The following is a 23,483-nucleotide window of genomic DNA, read 5'->3' as shown; positions in this document are numbered from 1 at the left end:
TGGAAGAAGTGTACTGCCAGCATAATGTTTATGACATTCCCAACACCACAACCATAACAGGATTCCAGTTAACTCTTGAGCCAGCTATGGATCTCACAAGAAGTATATAAGCTCCTGCTAGGGAACACAAAACAGAATCTCAAGTGTGGGGAACTTTGGGGTCTCCAAATGTTGCCGAATTAGAACTGCAATCAGAGCATCTGATGCATCAGTAGCCCTGCCCAGCAGCACAGGAAGGATATGGGTGGACTGACATTTGGGTTTGATCCTGTGTGTCAGCTCCAGGTATGTGCAGTTGGGGTCCTGGATCGGGTCTAATGCTGTCTTGTGACACCAGCTTAGGATCCAGAGGATCCCAGGCCAGCTCAGCCCTGCCACCCTTAGAATGCCCTGTTTGGGGTTTTTTTGCTGGGCTCCCGTAGCTCAAGTGGTCTTCTGCCTTCCTGCACATTTGTTAGGAAGAAGAGGGAGGTCTGTACCAGCAATGGCAACCAGCAGGAAGCTAGGTCAGCCAGAAAACACATGAACAGAGGGAGTGGCACTGTGGGTTAAACCACAGAGCATAGGTCGGCGGTTTGAATCCCCATGACGGGATGAGCTCCCATTGCTCGGTCCCTGCTCCTGCCCACCTAGCAGTTCGAAAACACGTCAAAGTGCAAGTAGATAAATAGGTACCACTCCAGCAGCAAGGTAAACAGTGTTTCCGTGTGCTGCTGTGGTTCGCCAGAAGCGGCTTAGTCAGGCTGGCCACATGACCCGGAAGCTGTACGCCGGTTCCCTCGGCCAATAAAATGAGATGTGCGCTGCAACCCCAGAGTTGGCCACGACTGGACCTAACGGTCAGGGGTCCCTTTACTTTTATCTTTACCCCTAGCTCAAGTGGTCTTCTGCCTTCCTGCACATTTGATAGGAAGAAGGGAGAGGACTGTACCAGCCAGAAGACACGTGAACAGAGGAACACCTCTGCTCAATTCACCTCTCCACAGCCCAGTGTGAGAGGGTTTTGGATTGCAGACTAATCATATTTAAAATACTAATATGTAATTATATGAAATGTATCACAGGAATTAATTTTATGGATTATAACACCACAGTTAGAAAGAGTAAAAAGATACTGCAGGATCAGTTTTAGAAGACTGTCTCAAAAGATGCACGGCATGTACATTATTTGATCAAATTAATACATCTTGTCACATTCCAGAAGGATAGGAGAGGTAATAATAATACAAGAGATTATAGTGAAAGCTGGAATACTTTCATAACATACTGAAATAATTGGTTCAATTTATTGCTGGTTTAATTTAATCAGTTTTTGAAGCATCAGTAACTTTGGAACATAAGATGATTATGTATTTTTTTTGTCTAGTATTTTGACTAACTAAACAAAATTATCCTGTACATATTTTTATATGCATGACCTAATATAACTGATACAGCTATGAAATATAATGATCAGATAATGAGAACTTTATTTTGAATTTAAAATCCACTTTTCTCTTTCCTAGATTGGGTTTGGGTATGTTTTTTAATGGTTTAACCTGTGAACCTCTCTGACAAGGGGCTCTGTGGCTGTCCTAAAGGTGAACCAGACAACACTGTGTACAGCAGGAGCAGCCAGTGTGGTGTCTTCCAGATGTTGTGGACTACAAATCTCATCATCTCTGATTGTCTGGCTGGGGCTGATGGCCATCCATCACATCTGGAACGCATTATATTGGTTTCCTCTGGGGTATAGTCATGCTCAACTGAGAAGCATTTAGGCCTCATCTGCACTATGCATTTATAGCAGTATCATACTTCATTCAACAGTTATGGCTTCCCTTGAAGAATGCTGGGAAGTGTCATTTGTTAAGAGTGCTGAGAGCTGCTAGGATACTTGTATTCCTCACACAGAGCTACAATTCTCAGAGTGGTTCAACAATCAGTGCCTCTTACCAGGGAACTCTGGGATCTCAGTATGTGATGATAAATTTGTCAACACTGTAGTATGCATGTATCTTAACATGCACATTTTTAAATGCATTTCCCCCTTCTGCAGTGTATTTCTGCAGTCCTTCCCCCCCAAAAAAATGTTTAGGAGTACTCATTTTCCTACTCATATTGAAATACTGCCCCTCAATGAGGCCAAACTTAGGGATATGCTTACACCTGCGTACCCCCAGAAAAAAGCACTGTATTTCTGTATGTCATTTTCACTAATATATGCATTCGTATGCTCGCTTTCCTGTAATACACATATTTTTGTACATAGTCTTTAGCTGGAGAACTGCATTGAAAAATTCTGCAAAGTGTGAATTTCCAAGGATACTACATTTGAGGTTTCATATTTCATAATGTGCAAATTACATAGGCTTGCATCAATATTCAAATCAAACTGAATTTCTCATCCACCTCCCATTGCAAGCTATCATCTTAGTTAGAATCATTTACCAGAAATTCTATTAACTCTTCAGAAATGGAACTCTTATTGCTCTTCCTTGCTCCCTGTCTCTTCTACCTCCTTGAAGACTGATCCTATCTGAATGAGATTTCACTCTTGAAATATCTCCCATTGCTTCAAGGCATGCACACAACCTTTCCAGCTGCTGATTTTTAGAGATGCTTCTTCATTTTCATGGATAATAATGCCTTTGCCCTTTCATTGTTTTAAGGACAATGTTGACCCTGGAGGAAATAGGATAAGCAAGGTTTTGAAGTTTAATTTTCTCCCTAAATGGCCCATCAGTAACATACGCTGTTATTTCCTGCTGTTATACATTGCAAAAAAGGAGCTGACTGAAGTACAAGGACGTGTGGTGTTTGGAGTGTGAGATCAGGTCTAGTTACAGATGATCATTCCTGAAGAGCAATGGGAACACCTTCCTCTTAATGTTACTATGGCACCAGTCAGCTCTCCAACCACCATAATATATTCATGCAGTGGGAGGGGATAGAAACTTTGCTGCAGGAGGAGGGATGTCTGCTAATTTCTATCTTGGTGGCAAATTTCAGCCCCTTTTCTTAGTCCCATATAAGTAATTGGAACAGTGACATTTACTACATTGGCTCTTTGTTGGTCTAGTCAATTTAACACTTTAAAAAAAAAAAGAAAAATAATCTTGAATATCAGAATAATGCTTTTAAGACAGAGGAAGCATTATACTATGGGATTGTATTGCAGGGTTGGTGTTGTGTTTTGTTTTATTTTGTTTTGTTTTTATAAAGGCTGCCTGTGTGTGGTTTTAAGTATATTTTTAGGTATGAAAAATATTTTAAAATAACATTTCAGGCAAGTTCCAAAGCTACTCCAAGCGGCAGCAAGGAAGAGTGACTCTTTTTATGCACACTAGGAAAATCTGCTAGGGCTGACCTGAATTACTTTACACCCACCACTGCTGCAAAAAAGGGTCTCCTGTCAGTGAGTTTTCAAAGACTGTAAAAGTAAAGGTAAAGGACCCCTGACAGTTAAGTCCAGTTGCGAACAACTCTGGGATTGTGGCGCTTATCGCGCTTTACTGGCCGAGGGAGCCGACGTTTGTCTGTAGACAGTTTATTTTCTGGGTCATGTGGCAGCATGACTAAGCCACTTCTGGCAAAACCAGAGCAGCGCATGGAAACACCAGTTCCCTTCCCACTGGAGTGGTACCTATTTATCTACTTGCACTTTGAAGTGCTTTCAAACTGCTAGGTTGGGAGGTGGTACCGAAGAATGGGAGCTCACCCTGTCATGGAGATTCAAACCGCCGACCTTCTGATCGGCAAGCCCAAGAGGCTCTGTAGTTTAGGGGTAATTAATGCTTGCTGTGAGACAGCCATGCTCCTTCCCCCCCAAAAAAAATTGAGACAGAATTGGACTTACAGGAATTGTGGCTTCTCCATGATAAAGTGCACACAGAATTGAACTTAAGGGACACTGCTTCACCTGAACTTCTATTCAAGGCTCATAAAAGCAACAGTTGTTACATAGGCACCCAAAACCAGTGGCTCCTTGTGCAAACAGCTACTCTGGTGTAGACTGAAAGCCTCCCTGCTCACATTAATGAAGGTGCACCTCTTCAGACTCCACCTGCCCCTTCAGTCAGAATGTAAGAAGGCAGCAATTTCCATCCTATATTGGTCATAATCAGCACTGTTTCCATTCCTCAGCAGTTCAGCTTCCACCAAAAACTAGCTGATTTGCATCGCTGTTTGCTATGGTCAAATATAATTAATGATGTAATTGATTTCACACCATTTCCATTCAAAGGGAATGTAAAAATGGGCAGGGGTTAATTATTAACTCTACAGTGGTACCTCGGGTTACAGACGCTTCAGGTTACAAACTCCGCTAACCAAGAAATAGTATCTTGGGTTAAGAACTTTGCTTCAGGATGAGAACAGAAATCGTGCGGCGGTGGTGAAGCGGCAGTGGGAGGCCCCATTAGCTAAAGTGGTGTCTCAGGTTAAGAACAGTTTCAGGTTAAGAACATACCTCCGGAACGAATTAAGTTCTTAACCTGAGGTACCACTGTACATTGTTTGTAGACTAAAACAACAACAACAACAACAACAACAACAACAACAACAACAACTGGTTGTATTTGCTTGCCTGATTTCATTCCTGACCACGTGCAAACTGCAGCAATTTCCGCTTGTGTATCTGCCATTCACACCCATCAGTTAGGAGAATGGGGAGCTTTGGTTGCATGGGAGATCTCTGTGTGCATCAGAGCACTTGCAGAGCTTTGAACTGGGAACATTGATTTTAATGAAACATTATTCCCAATGACTCCGCTGGGGATCACACCTGTTCCTGTTACCTAATAATCTGTGATTTGCCCAATTAGGTGATAGCTTCCCCACATTTTCCTGAAATTGGATAATAAATAAGAAGCTGTGAAAACAACTGCTCCCTTTTCCTCTTAAGTGTGTTCTGATTCTTAATGCTCACTATCTAAGCTTTAGATATAGTGGAAGGGGAATAAGTAATACAAGAAACATGGGGCTAAAAATAATTTTGAAAAGCACTTCAAACTGATTAAGATCAAATCAGCCCTAGTTTTTAATCATTCTTATCACTATTATCACCATTATTAATACATATATTTAAATTTATTGCTCTTCTCTCTAAAGTCTGAGGAAAGGTTACAACAATTCAAACTACAACATTAAAAACAGTTTAAAGCTGCTTTTTGTAGCCAGCCTATTAACACATGAACTTAAAAGGATTTCTTCTAGTGTAAAGTAACAAAATAGAATTAGGAAACTAATCTCACTGGTCAGTGGTGAGATACCGACAAACTGTGTTTCCCCTTATATTGAACTACTGTATAGCCATGTATTGTTTTTTCAATTACATTTTCACTCTGATTTCTGTGATGAAGCTATTAAAAGCTATTATAATCTGGCATGGCAAGTCGAGGAAGAAAGAGCCACACACCCATCTCTCAGCCATTAATTCTGTGTACTCTTTAATTAGTATGCACAGTGAATACTATCCCGGAAGACTTCCAACTGAGTAATGTCATTTTTGCATTAACCCCATTTGCAGCCAACGTAGTCCTATTACTGCTGCTGCTCCTGATAATAATCGCATGCTTATCCTTTCCCTGTCTCCCAGAGAGGGTAAACAGTGGCAGCCAGAAGGAGGAGACCCATTCACCTGCCAGCTTTTCTCCCAAGCAAGAGAGCAGTGTCTGACTGTCCAGGACTTGGATAAACACCAGGTGAGACATTAGGAGGTAGTCATACACCTGTTTTTCAGTAATGATAAAAGTGAAACCAAAACTCAATAGACTTTAGGGTCCTTCACAAGTCTCCACACCCATCAACATATAGAGAAGCAGAGGAATGCATGCTGCCCCCAGCCATTTTGGTACATTCAGTGTTGGTGTGAAAGGGACCTGCCCATGTTCTGCAGTGGTATGCAGTGAAAATTCTGGTAGGGGAACAATTAGGAGCAGAGGCGCTACTTTAATACTCTGATTTACCAGGAACATTTAAGGTCCACTGCATGCCAGTGGTTCTACTATAAGGCTTTTCCATATGAGCAGGAACTTTGGGTTTAAGAATGGCTGCAACTTCTGCCTTTCTGCATGCATGTTGTAAATACATGTTCACAACTGCATAATTATTTTATTTATTTCATGAAATTCATACACCATTTAAAGAAACCCTCAGTGTGGTTTATAAAACAATAAAATGGAGCAAAATTGACAGCCATACTTTAAAACATACAAAAGTTAACATGCTAAAACAGATTAAAATCACCTCGGCGGGACCCCTGACCGTTAGGTCCAGTTGTGATCGACTCTGGGGTTGCGACGCTCATCTCGCTTTATTGGCCGAGGGAGCCAGCGTACAGCTTCCGGGTCATGTGGCCAGCATGACTAAGCCGCTTCTGGCGAACCAGAGCCATGGAAACGCTGTTTACCTTCCTGCCAGAGCGGTACCTATTTATCTACTTGCACTTTGACGTGTTTTCAAACTGCTAGGTGGGCAGGAGCAGGGACCGAGCAACGGGAGCTCACCCCGTTGTGGGGATTCGAACTGCCAACCTTCTGATCGGCAAGTCCTAGGCTCTGTGGTTTAACCCACAGCACCACCCGTGTCCCAGCATCTGGGTAGGCTTGTCCAAACAAGAATGTTTTTAGCAGGTTCCAAGTGCCTGCTTGATCTCAAGAGCCAGTGAGTTCCAAAGTGGCAGGGGCTGCCACACTAAACAATTGAGTTCTTACAAATGTGGCACCTACAGTGCCAATTTGAGTGTGGACATGTGGTAAACATCCTTAAGATGAAGGGAAGGTTTGTTTATTTACTTCATTTATGAATCATTTCCTATAAAACATCTCAAGGTGAATTAGCAATTTTTTAAAAATCTAGAAAAAACATCTCAAGTCCAGTGTGGACACAGAGTGGGATAAAATGTATACTTAAAGGACTTGTTAGAAAAGGAAGATCTTCAACTGGTGCTGAAAAGACGACAGAGATGGTGCCTGTCTGATAGGACTGAGAGGCTGTTCCAGAGGGTAGGTGCCACCACATAAAAAGCCCGGTTCTGACATTGTGTGGAATGGACCTCCTGATAGGATAGAATTTGCAGGTTGCCCTCTTGGGCTGGGTAAGTAAGGGATGAGAGGATCAGCTGGGTATACAAGGGATGAGACTGTGTTTTAGACATCCCGGTTGCCAGCTCTATTGTGCTTTGTACACCAGTACTTGCACCTCAAACTGAGCCTGGCAGTGGGGTGGGGTGGGGTGGGTGGCAAACACCCCCCACACATGTTGGATATCAGGGACTGCGTGTGCTTGACCAAATGCCTAGTATCAGCTTGCAGATGTAAAGGCCAGGCTATGGCAAAGCCAACTATTGATGTATGGCTAACCTGTGCAAGCGTTTTGTGATTTAAAACAAAAGCAAAAAACATAATTCATAGCTGAGCTTTAACGTGTTTATAATTCTGTGATGTGTTGAATGCACAGCACTATGAAATGGGTAACATTGGTTTGCATTATTAATGCAAAGCAAGGAATTCCCACCCCCACCCCAGCCAAGATTTAGAAAACTGCACTGGTTTTGTTTATTATTCAATTAATATTTTAGCACTCCAAATAGCATGTCAGACAACCTCCTGTATTTACCGCTTGTGTGTATAAGATTTGGCAATTTGCTTCTTTCCCTTTTTATAATCAAGGAAATAAGATATGCCATTAAAATTATGTATTGCTAGAAAGTGTATTTGCAAGCAGCAATGAGTCACTCTCGTGAGTGCTGCATTTGCATTTTGTTACTTACATGCTTTGCAGTCTCACTGGATGAAACGCCTTGACTCTCTGCCTCCTAACACACAGCTTATTTGTGCTGGCATATTTTGGAGGGAATCTACTGCTGTGTCACAGCAATGCTGCTGTTGCTATGGTGACAGAGATGCTTGTCTCTGCTTCATCACCTTTGTCTCTCCACACCCTGCCCCTTTTACATCACTTCTTCACCCTGCCAGGGCTCACAAAAGGCAAGCAATTTCACTGGGGGTTCCTGTTCTGTTTTTCAGCCACATGACATTATACTACATTCTTGTCACTTTCTTTCATATGGGTTTATTCATTTTAAAGGCTGCATTGTTACAATGTGAATCTTTATTGTGTGTGAAAAATGTTAGTTTTAAAAACCAGGCTTCATAGGGTTGTTATATGGCTGGAATTTTCCAGATATATCAGGAATACTGCAGCCACAAGCAGTGTCCGGGCAGAAATTGGCTCAAGTGTCTGGGAAAATATCTGGACGTGTGGCAGCCCGTGTCATTTTTGCCAATTTCCCTCAGAAACAGCTCAAAAACGTCCAATTTCTTTGCAATTCTATTGCCCTGTATTGCCTACAGTGCAATCTTCTGCAAGCTTGCTTAGAATTCTGACCCTGTGTATTTAATAGTAAGGCACAGGTAAATGTGCCTAGGGTTGCAGACTACTTGTTTCACCTGATATATTAAATTACATTCTACTTTCCCATAAGACATGTCTCTAGTTTGTAGAGTTCTACAAACATTGGGAGCAGCTTTAGACATTAACAATGCTTAGCAGTGCAACCCTGTGCCTATCTACTTAGAAGTAAGCCCCGTTTAATTCAATGGAACTTACTCCCAGGGAACTGAGCCCAGGACTGCAAGCTTGACAATCCAGAATGACTGGTGCTTCCTGGTCTTTGCTCCTATTTGTCACTCCTGCAGCCAAACTCATGTATCACCTCCTGGGGCGAGATATATGAGTTCTGTTACAGACATTACAAATAAGCAAAGGAGGACATGAAAGCTAAGCCACTTGCGCTTCCTGTCTCCTACCACCTGCAAGCTTGAAACCTTTCTCAGCTACCACTTGAATTTGCCTTGTGGGGGAATTATGAGGCCATTATATTCAAGTTAAGACTAGACTGTACCATTAAAGAATACATCTCCACCTTAAAATTTCATCTTATCCCAAACTTTTTAAAAAATTGTTCCAGTAATTATTTTCAAAATTAACAACTGATTCTTAAAAAAACAAAAACATAAGCTGTAGATGTTGCTTCAAGGATATAGATTTTTAACACTGTAAATGAATCCAGTCCTTGAGCTGCCTTGACAGTACGTATGTTCTCACATGCATTTTTAACAGCCACTTTGTGCTGGAACCTTGAGAAACATTATTACTACTACTACTACTACTACTACTACTACTATTATTATTATTAGCTCTTCACCATAATGTACCAGAGTAGGTTACAGCAATGCAAAATATGCACTATTAAAATCGGTTAAACATTTTACAATAAAAATATTAGGCTTCTAAAGCTATAGAACTGAAGCACAATTCAAAGTGTTGGTGCTGTCCTTTCAAGCCCTAAACAGCATCGGCCCAGTATATCTGAAGGAGCATCTCCACCCCCATCACTTGGCCAGGACCAGTGGCATAGCGTGGGTTGTCAGCACCCGGGGCAAGGCAAGTAATTTGCGCCCCCTAACCCATGGATTTGCGCCCCCTAACCCTAACCCCCAGATGTTGCGCCCGGTGCGGCTGGCCCCCCCTGCACCCCCCACGCTACGCCACTGGCCAGGACACTGAGGTTCTCCTCCGAGGGTCTTCTGCTGGTTCCCTCACTGTGAGAAGTGAAATAGGGAACCAGGAAGGGGGCTTTCATGGTAGTGGCGCCCTCCTTCTCTTCAGATGTCAAGGAGATAAAGAATTACCGGTATATAACTTTTAGGAGACATCTGAAGGCACCCCTGTGTTGGAAGGTTTTTAATGCTTGATGTTTTTAGATATGCTATAAGTCGCCCAGAGTGGCTGGGGAAACCCAGCCAGATGGGCGAGGTACAAATATTAGTATTAGTATCAGTATCAAGTGTCAAAAGCCAGGTAAAGAGGTGTGCCTTCAACATATGATGAAAGCTGCACTGTGTAGCTGCCAGACATACCTCTGTCAGGAGGGAATTCTGCAGCTTAGGGGCTGCCACAGAAAAGGCCCTCTCTTGGGCTGCCACTCCCCCATAGTTCCATAGTTCACTCTGTACGCTACTGTTCTACCACATGTTGCCACTGTCCTGCCATATTCTGAAGGTAGTCCTTTGTGCATCTCCTTATAGCGTTACACACCTTCCTGCCAACCATGCATCACAGCACATCCAAGGGAACAGCCAAACAGTTGCTTTATTAAACAGGTGGTCATCAGGACTAGATCTTACACAGAACCAAACTGGTAGAGGGTTGAAACACACACACTCTAAAGACTACTTACTGAGTCATTGATCAATAGTTGTATTCAATCTCTTTACATGCCACACACCAGGCTTCAACCTCGGCCCTCCAGATGTTTTGAGACTACAATTCCCATCATCCCTGACCACTGGTCCTGCTAGCTAGGGATCATGGGAGTTGTAGGCCAAAAACATCTGGAGGGCTGAGCTTGAGGAAGCCTTCCATATACCATGTATGGGGAGATCTACCTGGCTCCATAATTTGCTTGTCTTTTACAATACAGTCAAAATAAGAACTAAGTCCGGTAGGCTTTTAAAAAACCAAACTGATGATGGTTTTGATCTGATTGATTGATTTAGTTTATTTATGTGCTGTCTTTCCGCGGTGAGCTGTGCCAAAAGCAGCTTACAATAGACATCCACTTCTTATCAAATGCAAAAAGTGGAGGTTGGGGGAGAAAGCCGTTTACAAAATGTATCAATACATTCAAATAAGAAGAGAAAAATACAACCATTGTAGCAAATATAGAATAAATTAAACATGACAAAAATAATAATCTAGGCTTAAATATATATGTAAAGCAAAAAGGAAGTGATCAGATAAAGAAGTTCCATCTGTTGGTGCACTCCAATGAGCCACAGCACCCTGGCTTGGATACAGTTCAGAGTGGGAGGGGTCTTCTCCCCAGGCTAGATGATGTTCAGCTGGCTCCCTCAACTCTCTTCCAAAGGAGGCTAGCAGCTGCAGAAAGTAAATGCTGAGGATGGCAATGATGATGAGTCTTCTTGCCAGCCTCCTGGAAATTCCAGCTGCCAGTCTTACCACACTCCACAGGTCTTACCACACTCCAAAGACCCTTGACAGCTTAGTTTAAATACAGTGGTACCTCTGGATGCAAACGGAATCCGTTCCGGAGCCCCATTCGCATCCTGAAGCGAATGCAAGACGTGTCTGCGCAGGTCGCATTTTGCCACCTCCACGCATGCGCGTGACGTCATTTTGAGCATCTGCGCATGCGCGAGCGGTGGAACCCAGAAGTAAAGCGCTCCGTTACTTCCGGGTTGCTGCGGAGCGCAACCTGAAAATATTTAAGCTGAAGCGTATTCATCCTGAGGTATGACTGTAGTGTTCAGAGAGGGAATGCTGATTGACTTTTGATGGTGCTGCTTCTATTATTATTATTAGTAGTAGTAGTAGTGCTAGTAGTTGTATTACTGTTGTAATATACAATTACTGACTCACACTTGCATACATGAAAGGATTAACCTGAGCTCAGGTTGCCACTGGGGGTGGAGCTTAGCAGGCTTTTGTTTCCTCCCTCTCATTTTTTTTTCACTTTATGCTTCCTGGAACAAGCAAGGAGCCATATAGCCAGTGGCTCCCAGCTGCAAGAAAAGCCAAGTGAACTGAATCTCTCAAAAATGGAGATTTTACAGCCTCCATCCTTGCTAATCCAAAGATTGAAAGATCCTTTTTGTAAGGAAACAAATGTATTTTTATTTGAAACTTTCTTCTTCTTAGTTTTACTGCCAGTGGATGGAGACTTGGTTGCTGTAACTTCTGGAAACTGTGAGTAAAATATTCATTTGGAAAGTGAAGTATCCCAGCCTAAGTATTTTCTTAAAGAATGTTTGTTTAAAGATGACTGAGGGTAGATATAAATTGAACCAAGTTTTAGTATGCTTGGAGTAATCACCATTGTGCTAACCCTGCTATGAGAGAGTAAGAAGTTCTCTTCCAAACCTCTCTTTCCAACAACTGCTACATTTATTTGTTATATATGTTTTCGTACACTGATTATTTTAATAATTCTAAATAGTTTATTTTCACAGTATATTGGGCTCTGTTAACTGTTTTGAATATGTAGTGCAGAAAAGTGGGAGGAGCACATACAGAATACATAAAATTACAGTGCGAAACCATGCCTATCTATTCGGATATACAGTAATTACCAGTGGAAGGTGTTTTGGATTCTAAGTGTGTTTTGGATTGCTTCCTTGTGGCCTTTAAATGTATATCCTTCTTTTCTACAAGTGGCTTGCATCGTGTTAGAAAATAATGTACAATGAGCCCCAAGTACATGAGTCAATGGTCAACATAAATAAATAAATAAGATTACATGTCCCCAGATACTTTCTCCCACATTATATTCACACACACACATACAATCTTAGGCTTGTGTTTTCAGATATAATAATAATAATAATAATAATAATAATAATAATAATAATAATTTTTATTTATACCCCGCCCTCCCCAGCCAAGGCCGGGCTCAATATACTAAACACACACACACACACACACACCATCCATAAAATGAAGGAATATGTGGTTAACTGGAGTTCCGAATCATTAAACGTCTTTACCTTGGCAGTAATAGCTGGAACTAACCTTATTTCCAGAATCGTTGATTAGAATCATGCAAATGAGGCAAAAAGAAGAGACCAGCACAGTTATTTTTGTCTAATTTGCTTTTTTAAAATGTCCTCTGCTTCTGTTTGACTGACATAAGTTACTGAGGAATAACATGTTCCACAATGATATTCTCCAAGAGGTCACATAACATAATGTTTTTTCCAGCCTTCTGTCTGCCTTTTGTTTAAGAAGATAGGAACTTGGCTGTCTATTTTTCTCCTGACTACTTTCAGGAAACCTACCTATGATGAGTGAATGGGATTCAGTTGTGGGGGAGAGATTCATTTTTAACAACATAATGAAATCTAGATAAACTAATAATAAAACTCACAGCCAAGAACAATGTGACTTTAACCCACATTTTAGTTCAATTAGATTTGGGGCCCCTTTTGCCCCCCCTTTCATGAATAAGCACTTTTATTATTCAAAACAAGCTTCAAAGAGCATTACATCCTCTATAGGAACAAAAATTCAATTGGTGTTTAATTCAGTGGTAGGATGCAAATTTAAATTCCCATAAGGAGAGGACTGTTAATGCTGTTTAAATTGGTTGTAAATTACAGATGATACACTTGGGATTCCAAGCCCAGATTGGTGGAGTGTTGCCTTATGAATCCATTTCTTGAATTTGCTGTGCATTGAATTGTGAACAATAAGGCAATGAGGGTTGTTATATACCTGGACCTCAGTAATTTCATACATTAGTGTGCAAACTGCATGTCCTTGGGTTGTGGTGGTGGGAATAAAGCATACAGCTCAACATCCTTGACTTTTTTTTGTAAAGACAACTATTGCATCTTTACACAGCTGTGTATCTATGTAGCAAAAATTATCATGGGGAAATAAATATTTATTAGAAATAATAGGATTATTCTAGCTCCCCAAGAGGTTGAAAGGCAGTTATTTTCTCAAATCTGTTTCATTCCTAGAGCAGTTAGACTGGCTTCCTTGTTGTTCTTCCACTCGTGGGTGAAGACCTTTTTATTCCAACAGGCCTTTAGGAACTGACGGTTTTTAATGAAAGGGTTACTGCTTTGTTGTTGTATTCTGTATTCAATATATTTTTATATTATTTAATTCTGCTACTGTTTTATTACTGTTTGATTATTTTTTTCTATCTTTTTAGCCTTTTCTATTTTATCTGTGTTTTGGTATTTTTATGTGTAAGCCGCCTTGAGTCCAGGTCTAGGGAAAAGGCAGGATATGAATAAATATCTTAAATAAATAAGCTATCAAAGAGAAGCGTGAAGCTCCAACTGGTGCTGAAACTGAAAACCTACTCTGTAAAAGCTTCCAGCGTTTTCATAACACTTGGAAATAATTCTCCTCTGAGGGCAATTGTTTTGATATTCTTCTTAACTATTCCTTTGCTTGCTTTTGGTAAAAGCATAATTCGTAGGGGAGTGCAACTGCCCTGTGCTGCTGAAAAATGAGGTGAATTGGGGTGATTTTTCCCCCTCTGGGTCAACAAAGATCACGGAGTAGGCTCAGGGCTCCTACAAAGCCTCATGTTGCTCTAAGGTTCTGTTTTTCTGTCCTCAGTCAGGGGTAGACTTTAGTCTTTTAAATTTCAACATTGCTCTGTGCAAGGCCAAAATTTGGTGCCTCCCCTCCCCCCTTGCCTTCTGTTCTCCTCATGCAGTATGTCATAGTTGTGGCACCCTGCAGCACCCCCTCAGCTCGGTGCAGGGGAACTGGCCCTGCTCCCTAAACCCTCCTCTTCCTCAGAAAACTGTATTGCTATGTTTTCATGTCTGTTTGGACTTTGCCTTGAAGTGAGGCTGTCCAAATAATGCCTATGGAGTCCACTCCCATTTGGCTAGTCTGTCTTTTCAAAGTATTACTTTGTTTGAATACTTTCCAAAGTAGTTTTAAACAGGAGCGTTCAGAATATGATGCATCTCCAAGAACCAGACCTCCCTCCCTCATGCCAAAAAGCAAAGCCATCGTTCCCAATGTTGCTAATCTGAATGGAAGACTAAGGATTAGATCATTTGTCTTAATGAATATAAACAACTTTTTTATATATAAAGAAGTTGCGTAGTAGCTGGGCTGAGAGACATTTACAATGCTGGGTAATAATTAAAAATGTGACAGAAGTGTATGTTCTGCTCTCTCCTCCAGACTTCTCTCCCTAACTTTTTATCAATTCTGCATTCAGTTTTGCAGCTTGGACATTTGCCTCTGCAGTATTTGGCTTTTCAGTATAACCTTTCTGTCGTCCGTCCGTCCCCCCCGAGAAAGGGGCAGCCCCAAAAACCCTATCTTTTCAGGCAGTAGAAAAGAGGCCCAGTTAATAATCTGGGGACACATTTTTCATTGTGAAAACTAAGCAGGACTGGCAAGTTTGGCCTTGGAGATCAAAACGAAGCAGGGCAAAGGCTAATAGAGTTCTGTCAAGAGAACAAGCTGGTCATCACAAACACGCTTTTCCAACAACACAAGAGACGACTCTACACATGGACATCACCAGATGGGCAGCATCGAAATCAGATTGATTATATTCTCTGCAGCCAAAGATGGAGAAGCTCTATACAGTCAGCAAAAACAAGACCTGGAGCTGACTGTGGCTCAGATCATCAGCTTCTTATAGCAAAATTCAAGCTTAAACTGAAGAAAGTAGGAAAAACCACTGGGCCGGTAAGATACAATCTAAGTCAAATCCCTTATGAATACACAGTGGAAGTGAGGAACAGGTTTAAGGATTTAGATTTGGTGGACAGAGTGCCTGAAGAACTATGGATGGAGGCTCGTAACATTATACAGGAGGCAGCAACGAAAACCATCCCAATGAAAAGGAAATGCAAGAAAGCAAAGTGGCTGTCCAATGAGGCCTTACAAATAGCGGGGGAGAGAAGGCAAGCAAAATGCAAGGGAGATCGTGAAACATACAGGAAATTGAATGCAGATTTCCAAAGAATAGCAAGGAGAGACAAGAAGACCTTCTTAAACAAGCAATGCAAAGAAATAGAGGAAAGCAATAGAATGGGAAGAACCAGAGATCTGTTCAAGAAAATTGGAGATATGAAAGGAACATTTCGTACAAAGATTTCCATAATAAAGGACAAAAGTGGAAAGGACCTAACAGAAGCAGAAGACATCAAGAAGAGGTGGCAAGAATACACAGAGGAATTATACCAGAAAGAAACGGATGTCTCATATACCCCAGGTAGTGTGGTTGCTGACCTTGAGCCAGACATCCTGGAGAGTGAAGTCAAATGGGCCTTAGAAAGCACTGCAAATAACAAGGCCAGTGGAAGTGATGGTATTCCAGCTGAACTATTTAAAATTTTAAAAGATGATGCTGTTAAGGTGCTACACTCAATATGCCAGCAAGTTTGGAAAACTCAGCAGTGGCCAGAAGATTGGAGAAGATCAGTCTACATCCCAATCCCAAAGAAGGGCAGTGCCAAAGAATGCTCCAACTATCGCACAATTGCACTAATTTCTCACGCTAGCAAGGTTATGCTTAAAATTCTACAAGGAAGGCTCAAGCAGTATGTGGACCGAGAACTCCCAGAAGTGCAAGCTGGATTTAGAAGAGGCAGAGGAACCAGAGACCAAATTGCAAACATGCGCTGGATTATGGAGAAAGCTAGAGAGTTCCAGAAAGACATTTACTTCTGCTTCATTGACTATGCAAAAGCCTTTGACTGTGTCGACCATGGCAAACTATGGCAAGTTCTTAAAGAAATGGGAGTGCCTGATCACCTCATCTGTCTCCTGAGAAATCTCTATGTGGGACAAGAAGCTACAGTTAGAACTGGATATGAAAAAACTGACTGGTTCAAAATTGGGAAAGGAGTACGACAAGGCTGCATTTTGTCTCCCTGCTTATTTAACTTATATGCAGAATTCATCATGCGAAAGGCTGGGCTGGATGAATCCCTAGCCGGGATTAAGATTGCCGGAAGAAATATCAACAACCTCAGATATGCAGATGACACAACCTTGATGGCAGAAAGTGAGGAGGAATTAAAGAACCTTTTATTGAGGGTGAAAGAGGAGAGTGCAAAATATGGTCTGAAGCTCAGCATCAAAAAAACGAAGATCATGGCTACTGGTCCCATCACCTCCTGGCAAATAGAAGGGGAAGAAATGGAGGCAGTGAGAAATTTTACTTTCTTGGGCTCCATGATCACTGCAGATGGTGACAGCAGCCACGAAATTAAAAGACGCCTGCTTCTTGGAAGAAGGGCAATGACAGGCCTAGACAGCATCTTGAGAAGTAGAGACATCACCTTGCCAGCAAAGGTCCGTATAGTTAAAGCTATGGTTTTCCCAGTAGTGATGTATGGAAGTGAGAGCTGGACCATAAAGAAGGCTGATCGCCGAAGAATTGATGCTTTTGAATTATGGTGCTGGAGGAGACTCTTGAGAGTCCCATGGACTGCAAGAAGATCAAACCTCTCCATTCTGAAGGAAATCAGCCCTGAGTGCTCACTGGAAGGACAGATTGTGAAGCTGAGGCTCCAGTACTTTGGCCACCTCATGAGAAGAGAAGACTCCCTGGAGAAGACCCTGATGTTGGGAAAGATGGAGGGCACAAGGAGAAGGGGGCGACAGAGGACGAGATGGTTGGATAGTGTTTTCGAGGTTACCAGCATGAGTCTGACCAAGCTGCGGGGGGCAGTGGAGGACAGGAGTGCCTGGCGTTCTCTGGTCCATGGGGTCACGAAGAGTCGGACACGACTAAACGACTAAACAACAACAACAACAACAAAGCAGGACTCAACCTGGTCTACATAAGGGATCACGTAGGAGGGCAGTGTAAGAGCTTCTTGAAATAAAATAAGAATGAGAAGAGTAACAACACAAGTTTAATGGAACTAGTCAGGGTAAGAGCAGTAGGATCACATTGAGCTTGTCAAATACTTTCATTATAGTGATGTCTGTTGGATCAGGAAAAGGTGTGAAAGGAATACACAGGGTTGAGCCTTTGCACACAGCTATTCCGGCATCTAAGTTCACTGCCATTGGGAAGAATTGAGCAGAGCTTACACAATTAAACAGCAGCTCCTTTCCTCTGGAATAAAATGATGCCATAGAAGCAAACAGTTGTATCAGAAGACTCTGAGCTTTTACGTCAGTGCTTCTGTGAACTGGAAAAGACAGGGCAAATTACTGCTTCTGACAAATTGGGAAAGGACAATAAAATTTGCTTCTCAAATGCCAGGAATTCTGAGCATGCAAAATTCCCCCAAAGCCTCTCCATTTCCAGAGAATAAGGCATCAACAGTTGCCCTTTCCCAGCTTTCAGATGATTGAAATACGATTGAAAATAAAGTAATTGTATATTAATACAAATACTACACTGCAAGATGGTGAATGCATTCCCAGAACTGGCCAACTTAAAAGGTTCTCTGTTAAACCCAAGCGGTAAGAGAGCAGTCAAGTCTGTGCCTACTTAGGTAGTTTTGAGACGGGAAGCTGGCCAAGATGCAACCAGGGCTTCAGACCACAATCAGTATGGCCCTAATTTAGCCCAACTCCCTGCAATGCAGAAATCTTTTTACCTAATGTGGGGCTCAAACCCACGACCCTGAGATTAGGAGCCTCATGCTGTACTGACTGTGACACTGTATGCAGAGGTCAGTGGGTTTAACACAAGGCTAAGGATCTAGAACAGTGGTTCTCAATTAGCTAAGTACTGTGGACCCGCTGTTTTTCAAAGGCCAAGTCATGGACCCCCTACTTTTAATATTTTTGATATCTCTATGGTAGTTTTTGTTATGTGAATGGTGCCACAGACCTCCACACTGCTCACCGTGCCTCCTTTACCGCCAGCAGAGATGCCAGTGGTGCTGGCATTGGTTCTCCACCGGTGGTAGCAGCAGCAGGGCAGATGGGGCACTCATGGGGGCACTGCCTCAGGGACTTCCACTGCTTGAGGCGGCTGCTTCACCCCACCTCATGGGTGGGCCAGCCCTGCTTCTTACATATTTTATTTTCATTTGACGCTCGCTCACTCTCTGTATCCATCTCTCAGAGAGCATCTGGATTGCACCTTGGTCATTTAACCTGAATTGTGTAAGGATGAGGCTGTACATCGTGCCTGCTGTTATGTACTGAAGTTTTCACTCCGGGCCATCAGGGGGATACTGTAGATAGTTTTCACTCAGGTCCATATATGCAAATAAGGAATTGAAAGTCATGTTCAGTGACTGGAAAGTTGTTACTGTTGTGTTGTAGTGGAGCTCTATATAAGCAGGCTGGCTGAACCCTTCAGTTCTGTTCTGTTATGGCCTGTGAATAAACAAGAGCTGTTGAAGAATCGCTGTGTTGTCTGATACGTTCACCCACAACTTAACACCTGCACCCTATGATGAACCAATTTTTAGCATCTCCTCCCACTCTGGGGCTTTCCTTTACAGGAAATTTCATCATCTCATCAGAGCCTAAGCATTGGCTTGCTGGATTTCACTAAAGCTATGGTTGGCATGCCTGATAAAGCAATGCAATTTTAGCTGCTCTCTGTTTCTCTGTTTTCCTATATGAAGTTCGGTTTGCCACATTTCCACGTCAATTTGAGGTGTGTGTGTGTCTGTCCATGTCCACATGAAAATTTATCAGCATTTTACTGTTAAATTATCCTAACATACACTTCTGTATCCAGTTCTATCCAATAGGCACCTCTTGCAAGCATTTCCCTCCAACACAATGCGTTTCGTGTGGCATATTCACTGGTATATTTTTATGCGCACTTCCTGCGAATATGTGCATTTTTACTGTTTTTGTGCAATACGCACATTTCCCAAAAGCAATTGTTAGAAAACTGCATTGCAGACTTTGGGCAAGTGAGAACTTTGAAGGCGAGCTGTGTTTCAATTTGCGCACTGAATCCTACTGAAGTGTGCCATTAGCTTCAATAAGTCATCGTATCAAAATACACACATGTTCAAAATTGGTGTATACACTTATTTGTATTTCCACTGCAATAATCAGCAGAGAACTAAGATCAGTTCATCTTGTATACTTAACTGCATCCAAATTGGCTGTAGTTCCTCCCTGTTCACCCGAGGAAAGGCTGCCTCATCCATGCCTTGTTTATTCCATGTGTGTATGACCTTACCCTAAAAGCTTACTGCAGCACATCTACTTGTGTTGAGAGTGGGCAGTGACAATTCCATAGTTAGCCACAGCTTAAAGAGACTGTTGAGAGGATTTCAGGCTCATTAATAACCTTTCAAAGTGTTATCTCAAAAACTATATTTACAGCTTTCCTTAAATGTCGCAACTTACTTGCCGACTTTAATGCACGCTTGTCCCATGGGTTTCTCATCCATTAAGATAGATTAAGTGACTATTTCTAATGCACAATAGTAGATTTTGTCGCCCTGCAGTTCAGCGCCCGACTGTGGCTGCCTGATACTCAACCCCTCTGAATCCCCGCTGAGAATCTAAGCTCTGTGAGCTGTGGTGAATGCATTTAATCTACATAAAAAGAACACAAATTGCATGTTAGCCTTTTTTGAGCCTAGTAATCAGCGCGGTTTACCTCATACGTTTCTCTGCACTTTGAAGAGGTTGCAAAGGATTTCCCCCTCCCTTCCCCCGCCCCATCCCTCTATCAGGTATAAGCAAAATGCTTGCCTGCTGACTGAGCCCCGTGAATGGCTCCTGTAACTTATCCATTGTTCATATTTAATGCTGACTGGAGCCCTGCTGTGCCACTGATAACAATAATATGTAAGGAGGCACACGCTGTGCTATTTTATTCCTGCGCCACCTAATAATTTGAAAATAAATTTGTTAATTAAAATAGGAGCTGTTAAAATGAGGCTCCAAAATTGCCAGATTATACATATCCTCCTTGCCTCAGTGGGAAGATAACGCTTGGTTATTTATATAGTCTGCAATGCACAGAACCCCATTGACATTGTTGTCAAAAAATCCTTCATTCCACTTAGAACAGTTATATTTGCATAATAAGTTTTCTTTTAATATCGAATGTACACAAGCGCACAGAAGAACAAAAAAGCGCATGTAGTTTTTGTTCAGTCATAACTAAAGAGGAATAAGAAGCTGTCAGGCCCTATTTACTTTGAAGACCCATCAAACTGAGTGGAACTCAGAGCTAAATTTCCTTCAAGATCTAATTGTAAGGCCTAAGATTTTTGCTGTGCAGGAACACAGATTTTTCACTCCTCCAATGTTGGGTCTTTATTGTAGAAAAGCTTGTTATCTCATTACACCATATGAACATAAGCAATTGCTTGGTGGATTGGTTATCCTAATAAATAAACGTTCTCATTATATTTTGAGTGTACATTATATGTTGCAAACAACAAACATAAGAGCCAACACTGCTGCTGTCATTTTTGAAAACTATGCATGCAAACCTCTGATAATTTTATATTCTTTGTCTCAGGGTTGTTAGGGCCTTTTCCAATGGCTTTGTTGACCTCAAAAGCCTATTGTTAGACACTCAAATTATGTCAGATCACCCAGGGAAGGACATTTATGCCAAGACAGCCTAAAGGTGTATGTTTAACCAGATGGCGGCGTCATAGATTCCTGACAACAAATGGGGATGTTTGTCCAAGTTTTTAGATGTTTTTTTTCACATGTGTTGTCCACTGTGCAAGTGGTTATGTAAATAAGTTTTAACTCCAGGGGGCTCTGTGCCAGGATACTATTACAAATAATATAAAGAATAACTGGGTATTGTAAAGATGCCATCAGATCTGGTTCTTCAATATGTTATAATCAAAGGAAAAGATTTTATAAAGAACACATTGTAATCCAGCATATTTATATTTATTTAGCTTGTTTCCTGCATCACATTTTAACAGAAATCTCTTTAAGTGGTTTACATATCACTCGTACACAGTAAAATCAATATTAAATAAATAAGGTACAATGCAAACTCCACATTCAGTGTGAAAAAATACTACTACTATTGCGGTGGTAATCATCATCATCATCATCCTCATCCTCATCATCATCATCGTTTCACGTTTTAAATAAGCAACAATAAATATATCGATCTTCCTAAGTAAAATAAATGTGCATATGTAAATTGTACATGAATCATCAAAATGCAATGTAATTACAGGATATTTATAGAAAATCTCATATATATCATAAATGGGGACCACACTAATATGAGTAATTCTGGTGATTATACTGTTATCTATCATCACACTACAAAGGGCGCCATCTGGGCCCCCCAAAAATAATTCAAGGAGGTGGCTGGGCCCCCTCAAAATTCTGCAGCAGCCGTGTACACACACCATGTGTTTGCTTGAGTCATGAGCGCAAGCCCTGCAGTGTGTGCCCATGGTGTATTGATGTTGCACGACCCCAGCCCCCTAAATTTCAGGGGCAAGGCAATGTGCTTGCACATTACACAAAACTAATCTAAACACGTAACCCTGCATATTTTAACAGTCACACTCTTCTTACATCTAATACATCACTATAGCCATTCAGCTGTCACTTCAGTAAAACACTCATTCAACGTACAGAACAATCCACTACACTACACTATACTTTGCAATGGACTGTAGCAACACAGCTCTGATAGTTTGCAGGATACTTGCAAATGCTTGAGCTTTCAAAGGAGCTTAGTCATTATTTATTTTGATTCAGCGAACCAATCCCTTAAAAAAGTAATACGTGTGTTGTATAGAGTAGACTTGCACCTCTGCCTGCACAAATTTCCCACTCAGGTTCTCGCTCTCCTCCTCCCACCAGACCCACCCTCTGCCTGTGCAGTTTTGAGGAGGAGGAGTTTGAATATGTGAAAAAAGGCATCCTGTTTGAAGTCCAACAGGGCAAGGGACACTTTTCTCTCAAAAAAGGACAATCACGTTTTTCTAGGGATGGGTGGCAAACCTCCTTGGGCATGAGACAATCTGGAAGCAGGCAGAGTAAGAGCACAGCATCAGAACGTAATATTTGTTTCAGCCCAATGTCTGGAAATGGCCTGTCTTTAAGAAATCTTGGGTCGCCACTGCATGGCTGGGAGCTATAGATAAAAAAATCCTTTTCCAGGTGAGGTCAAATCTCAATGTGGCTCACCATATTCTTCATCGGATTTCATAATGGATTCCATTGCTGCCAAGGGATAGCAGAATTTCAGCCTCCTGACTGGTCACAAATCATCCTGGCTCCTGATACTTGGTTTTTGTCTGCTAGTGAATCCCACACGGAGACGCTAAAAATTCAGCGTAGTTCCCCAGGTCTGTAATTGACTCTTAAGGAAATCCATATGCACCCACTGAACTGTCAGGAAGGAAAGTAAGAACAGACTACTGGTATCTACCTACCAACCAACGAACAAATACGGAGAGTTCTAGTGGAATGTCTTGTGTTCATTCATCTCTGACCTCAGAGTTCTGGCTAAACATATAATGCACTTTTATCGATGGCTGCATTTGTAGCTGTGCTGCTCTCAGTCTGCACATGCTGCTGTTTTAAACCGGCCTTTACTGCAGGAAAAACATCAATATGGATTAACAGCATGGACATAATGCCTAAGAGGAAATCAGTGCAGCGTCAAATAAATATTGATTTACAGATCCTTATTATCAAGCTGACTAGGGAGCGGGTGACCTTTGTAGAGCACTAGAGTGAACAAGGAGATTGCAATAAAGACAGGGTTTTTAAAAATAATAATGCCAAACCTAGTGTCTTAACACATCAGAAGAATGCAGTGTAGGCTTTCTTTTGAAACCTCTCAGTGTATTCCACACAAGGCAAGTAGCCAGGGAATTCTTACAGATGTGGTACTCCAATAAATGTGGATGTCCCTTGTCCATAATGGCTGCCATCTAGACAATTGGGGAGGGAGAGAAGATACACATTTGCATCCCAGGGTTTTATATAATTTTTTTTGCTGCATCCATTCTCCTGACTGGATAGGCAAGTCTGTGTTT

General features: G+C 41.7%; 1 protein-coding gene and 1 long non-coding RNA gene across 4 annotated transcripts in view; one reads left to right on the top strand and one right to left on the bottom strand.

Annotated features, from left to right (window-relative positions):
• Positions 1 to 23,483, top strand: part of RAI2 (retinoic acid induced 2) — a 92,972-nt gene that overhangs the window by 16,173 nt on the left and 53,316 nt on the right. For both annotated transcript variants that reach the window (XM_079972776.1, XM_079972777.1), the window contains exons 2-3: positions 5,581 to 5,684; positions 11,719 to 11,754. The gene's annotated coding sequence lies outside the window, so the exon portion shown is untranslated. The remainder of the gene's footprint in view (positions 1 to 5,580; positions 5,685 to 11,718; positions 11,755 to 23,483) is intronic.
• On the bottom strand, positions 18,148 to 21,207 carry LOC307214024. Of its 2 annotated transcripts, XR_013837839.1 has the most exons (4): positions 20,943 to 21,207; positions 19,843 to 20,034; positions 19,582 to 19,752; positions 18,148 to 18,846 (listed from the first exon to the last, which is right to left on the bottom strand). It is a non-coding gene; the product is annotated as an uncharacterized lncRNA (long non-coding RNA). The 2 variants fall into 2 exon arrangements; XR_013837840.1 differs by lacking the exon at positions 18,148 to 18,846 and having other exon boundaries at positions 19,450 to 19,752.

Source organism: Podarcis cretensis (genome assembly GCF_951804945.1).
Source record: "Podarcis cretensis genome assembly, chromosome: 4".
Lineage (NCBI taxonomy): Eukaryota > Metazoa > Chordata > Lepidosauria > Squamata > Lacertidae > Podarcis > Podarcis cretensis.
The sequence above is the reverse complement of the archived record's forward strand: the minus strand, read 5'-3'. Positions and strand labels throughout refer to the sequence as shown.